This window comes from Polyodon spathula, chromosome 11, assembly GCF_017654505.1.
Source record: "Polyodon spathula isolate WHYD16114869_AA chromosome 11, ASM1765450v1, whole genome shotgun sequence".
Lineage (NCBI taxonomy): Eukaryota > Metazoa > Chordata > Actinopteri > Acipenseriformes > Polyodontidae > Polyodon > Polyodon spathula.
Genome location: NC_054544.1, coordinates 30423438 through 30429925, shown reverse-complemented (window position 1 = coordinate 30429925; position 6488 = coordinate 30423438).

Here is a 6488-nt window from a genome sequence, read left to right as displayed (position 1 = left end):
GAACAGGTTCACTGGCAAGTCCTTCACTGCCAAAAAGTATGAGATCTAATTCTGTGTTTCTTTAAATCTCTGTAGAGAAAAAAAGGACAGGGCTTTACAGTGCTTGAAGTCCGTGTTGGCAGCTTTTTTTGTTTGCCTTTAGTATTGTTATGGATCGTATATATGTGGGACTTGTACAGTAAGTAGCTCACTCCTCCATCGTGTTAGCCTGTTATACAATAATTGTATTTACAACTGAGATGAACTATAGCTGGCATGACTTTCAAAATTTTATGAAGGTACATTTTTAGTGTTTGTTTAAGCAGATATTTGCTGTCTTTTTTTTTACTAGTCTTACACCCTGTGCTTGCAGTTCCTTTTAATCTAATACTTCAGTTTCAAAACCATAGAATCCAATATTTGTACCTTTCTGCAGCATACTAATTGAGTCATGCAGTCTCTCTGGTTATGCAATTTACATATCAGCCTAACTACTTAAATGTAAGAGGCACAAGTGAAAAGCCAAACTAAGTGCACACTTAACTAAAAATACTAATATATATATATAATCACATTACTTAACTGGACATTTCTTAACTGTTTAGGTTTTTTTTGTTCTTCACCTTCACTACTGATAGAATACAAACAACCAGAAGTATAGACTATTAATGCCAGCAAAAGGGGATATACACAAGCCAGACAGGTAAAGTAGACCAGTCTATTTTTGCCCATTTATTAATTGCAACCATGCATTATGCAGTGGCTTTAGATTGATTCCTTATGCACTTTGTGGCCTTTTTTGGCTTGTGATAATCTTGTTTTTCTGTGTTTTGTCATGCAGTCTCAAAATAGTATTAAGCAAGAAGTGTTATTGCTAAAATTCCTTTTGAACCTATTGTACAGTTCAATGTACTGATTAGCGCAGGACATTCTATGGTGTTGCTTGCTTAGGTCCTTGCAATATACAGTAGCTTGCTGTTAAAGTACTTTTTATGAGTGAATTTGTTGTGATATGTTTTGGAAACCATTACAACATGATGCAGTGTAGAATAATGCATTAGTTTTCTTGATTTGTTTTGATTTAATGGCTTGCTGCCTTTGGTACCATACTTTATTAGGTGGTTTAGGTTGTGATTTATTTGTTTCTTGACCATCCTCGTACTTGTTTCTAATTGAAATAGCACTGTTCACCTCCTTCCTCCACACATTTGTGTACATTCACTGCTTATAACTCTGGTAACCAACCAATTCAATATGAACTGTCCTTTAGGGTGGCTGTGCTAGCCTTTGTTGAAGTAGTTAACCATTACTGGCTGTGGTTAACCTGTCCATTACGTCACATGCAGTTCTGAATAGGATTTAGTGACTGTCCATATCGGTGTTAAGAAAACACCACTGGGCATTCCCAAATTTAATCAAGGTTTGTGTGGTTTACACTCTGATTTTGTAGCCCATGCAGCCAACTGCACACTGGTGATTGAATCTAGTATAACCGTCTAAGGTGTGGGTTATAATTGAGTGACGAGTGTAGTCATCCTTTTAGTTATTAGTTTACTAAATTGTGATGTGAGCTCTTATGTTTTTAGAATAAAGCAGTAGGTAACTGTAATGCTACTACAGTAATGGGTTTTATACTTTCTTTGGCCCAAAATCCAGGACTGTCTCATTTTTATTAAGATACCAGTTTTAGTATACTCTAGAAATTAAGCATTTAATCAATTTATACTGAAGTTAATTTTAGTAAGCAGTTGTGTTCTAACCTATTGGGGGGGGGGGGGGGACCCATTTTATATTCCTTTGTAAATGTAAACAGGGCGAGGCACTGATCTGACTCTTGGCTGTTACTTGTATGTTGCTCAAATACTTTATATGTTGTACATTTAAGACATACACTTGGTGGATGTACCTTGACTGGAATATGCACCCATTTTTGATTTTGGTGATATTCTTGACCCTATCAGAAAAAAAAAAAAAGTAGAATTAAAACTGTAAAAACTCCTGCTGCAATCCTGGATTTTTCTTCTCCTTTTTTATTATTTTTTTTATTATTATTGATAAGCAGTGAACTATTCTGTTCTACACTGTTGTTGTTTGGTAGGAAAATAACTTTTTTTCCCCAGAAGGTGGTGCTGCACTAATTATTAGTTAATACTAGAAATCCCATAGGCTAGAAAATACATGTTTTTGTTGAACCTGAATATGTGGCCCCCTCAGTGCCCCACTATGCATTATCATACCTCCTTTTTGTAAAATAAATAAACTGCTAATATTTGATTTCAATGTATCTGAGTGTCCTTTTTTTAATTTATTTTTTAAATCTTTTTATGAAGGTACATTTTACTTGTTGTGGCTAATTTTCTTGATGCTTTGATATTAGATTTGTGCTGTTAGTTCTGTATGTATCTAATGTTATTTGGATTGGTTGATGTAGTAATGCTCCTGTTAAATGATACAGCTTGTAAAACAATACAGTAAATTAAGCTAACAAGTCCTATTTATTTTGTTGCACATTAACATAATTACACTATTTTGAAATGCCTTGAATGTTCAGTTAAATATGAGGCTGCTTTTTACAGATGTATTAAGGCAAGTGTCCTTAGTTATTAATAGCCACGGTGAGTTTGTCTAAAGCATTGGAGAAACCTGTTTGAGTGCCCATGGCAAGCCATTTTGAGTTGCAGTGTTCTGCAACAATGCCTAACACACTCTGATTCTCCACTTGATACCAGTGTTCTGACCATGGTCACTCCTGCAATGAATATTCATGGGATTGGAACATGGTATCCCTGAACAGTGTTAACAAACTGCTTTGAGAATCATAAACAACAATTAATAGATCTTCCTCTGAAAGGAATGGATTATTTTGAGGACATTTATTAACATGACAATGAGTCACCTGAATAGCATCATGCTTTACATGAACAATTATGGATATAGAAGTCATTGTATTTAAATATGGCAACAGCAATGATTTTAGTAGCGTAAGCATCAGAGAAACAACATTGGCTTGTATGCTATACAGCAATGGACATTCCAGGGTTAAAATGAGACCCTTCTGTTAGAAGTACCAGGTCAAAAATACCAACATGCCAGTGAGATGCAAATGCTTTCTAATTGGATCAGTGAACTGGAGCCATGTAGCTATCACAGCATCTTTTTCACAAATCCAAAATATCTTTTGAACTCTCATTAGGGAAACGTTGAAGCTCTTATTCAATTTGTTAATTTATCAACACAGCCAATTACATTATGGGTTCTATAGCAATATATTCTACAAGCTAAAGCTAACAGCATATGCATGCAAGCAAAGTAAAATAAATCATTATTCCAGCTGTGCAAGACCTTTGGGCAGTAAACCAAGCTTATTTTTGGCTTATTTTGCTCTGCCAAGCATGTTAATTTTATACATGGTTTTAAATCTTCATTAACTTCTATTTAACTGCATTGCTAAATCCCATTATTCATGCATATACTTGGAATTTAAATGAAAACAAATCCGGGTGAGACAGGCAGTTACACTTATTATGCATATTGTATCTATCTGTTAATATAATCGTTTAAATGATGCTACCCAGTGGGCATTCTCCTTAGTGGTGTGTGACAGCTGAAATTACTCATTTAATTGAATGAGATCTAGAGGGAATTTAATTTCCCTAGTAATAAATCTGCCTTGATTGTATGTAATATACATTTTTTCTACTGTAGTGGATTCTGAAAAAAATAATAAAATTGCAACAGCTTTAACTTGACAAAGTGACCCCTAGTTCCAAGCTGCTTTACTGGTGTGTGCTTATGCTACTCCAGGGCAGACCAGATCTGCATTGTCTTCTACCCTCTTCATACAATGACTGTCAGCTGCAATTCAAAAACGTGTTGTACTATTTATTTGGTAACAATTTATTATTCCAACAATGTTCCTGTCTAGCTGGTGCCCTGTATGCACTCCTTTTACATACACTGATATTTATGTGCATCTATTTTGCTTTATTTTTTACCTGATTATTAGCATTGTAACTAAACGCAACTAAGATTAAACCAATCAGTCCTCAAGCATGCTGGCCCTATATATGCTTCAACTACTTACTCCTTTTTAGATTTATGTCCCTTATACAATTTTTTTTTTTTTTTTTTTAGGTATAATGTTTTATCTGTTCTAACAATTACTATAAATGTGTATGCTTTTTGCCTAAATGTAAGTGTTACATTTTATATCATTTCATCGAGTTTTGTTTTAAATAGGTTGGTGTATTGCAAGGGCAGTGTCTCATTACGGCCGCTAGGTGTCAGCAAAGAACACATGTAACATTTAGGGCTTGAGTGTAATAAATAGTGGTGCTCTCAGCTATTGTTCAGTAGGTGGAGCTAGTGAACAGAGATCAGGAATGCTGTAGCATGATGTAATTAGTTTAAAACACTAAGTTGATAAATTAGGAATGGGTTTAAAATAATTGAATCTTTTTTTTGTTTGTTTGTTTTCTATATAGGTTGAATCCCTTAGTAATGTTTGAAAAATAATTGCTAGCAAGATTTTATTTTGTAGAACATCATATATCCTAGTATGTTTTGTCATTGATGCCTTACTGTGAGTTTTGACAATACAGCAAACAATACATTTTTTTTCTGACCTCCCTCATACTCTGCCTGCTAGAGTTTGTGCTAAGCCAGTAAAATAACTGACTTTGAACCTTCTGCACATACTGTCTTTTACACAGTATGGGGGCGCTGAAGCCACTGTCACGAAGTGCATAGACAGAACAGTGCCATTCTGCATCACGAAGCACCCTTTCTGTGTGCCCACCCTGCCCTGGTCTCTGTGGGAACAGACTGTCAGATTAGGCATCGCATGCAGACAGTGAAGCCTCCTTATTAGGACGTTTGCCAGCACTGTGCAGAAGTCATGTGCTTGATCCTTCTGACCTGAATTACTATTAAACCAGCCGTAACAGTGCTGAGCATTTATTTAACCAGAACGAACTTGAGATACATCTGAATGTGCCTAAGTATTGATGTCAAAAGTTATATATGTTTGAGACGGAAGTTAATGACCACTGGGTACAGGTTAAAGGACAATATTAACCATAGGTGCCCAGCGCTTTCAGGAGTATTTAAAAACCAAACAAAACAAATATATGTGCCAGTTGAATGACTCTTTATGGGAAAGAGAGTTTTCCATTGCATCTATACTTATTTATAAAAACCCATGGAACGTTTTATGTAATCATTTAAGTCTCACACAACAAACTTGAGTGTTTGTTTCTGTATGATGGTAAGAAAAATTATTGTTCTAAAGTGTTTGGTTTTGCTCAGCAAATTAGCACCCTTGAGACGTACTAGGCTGTCTTTAGCTGTAGACCTTGCAATTCTCCTGCAGGCCATGTACTGTATGGGTATACTGGAGTTTGTTCAATATTTACTCTCTATTAGAATCTCTGCAGCATTCCATGTTCTGACTATTCAGAATTCTCAGCTTGACAGCTATTTAATTTTGACTCAATAAATTTAACAACCAGGTCAAAAAGCTACCACTGAACCATCAAAACGTCTTTATTTTACCATCTACTTCTGTTTTCCAATCTTTATATGGCAGTTCAGCGGGGACATGTAAATGATTATATTCACTCTGACAAACACAGTGTAGAGATCTAAAAGAAAAAGGATAAAAGCATGTCAAGAATTGCCTGTGCACACCAGCCTTTCAGAGGGCTGTTAGAAGATACATAAACATTTTTCAAGGGGATTCTGTTAAAATAGCAGCAAACGTTAAAAAAGAAGAACATTCAGTGTTGTTAAATACAACCAGCAGAGCAGTCATACAATTCTCAGAAGATGTTCAAGATTAATACAAATTACAGAGCACATAGCTTTAAAGTACATTGTGTGTGATATATATATATATATATACAGTGCCTTGCAAAAGTATTCAGACCCCTGACCAATTCTCTCATATTACCGAATTACAAATGGTACATTGAAATTTCGTTCTGTTTGATATTTTATTTTTAAACACTGAAACTCAGAATCAATTATTGTAAGGTGACATTGGTTTTATGTTTGGAAATATTTTTAAGAAAAATAAAAAACTGAAATATCTTGCTTGCATAAGTATTCAACCCCTGTGCTTTGGAAGCTCCCAGTTTGCAACGATGAAAGAAATTGTCCTAACGAGGACACAATTACCTTACCATTGGCCTCCACCTGTGAACCATTCAAGTTGCTGTCACATTTCTAGATAAAAACCCCACTGTTGAAGGATCATTGGTAAGGCTGTGACTCTGAAGGAAAATGAAGACCAAAGAGCATTCTACAGAAGTTAGAGATAAAGTAATACAAATGCATAAATTCGGGAAAAGGTACAAAATAATATCCAGGTGTTTGGATATCTCAGTGAGCACAGTTGGATCAATAATCAGGAAGTGGAAGCTGCATCACACCACCCAGGCACTGCCAAGAAAAGGCTGTCCCTCAAAACTCAGCACTCAGACAAGAAGGAGACTTGTGAGAGAAGCCAC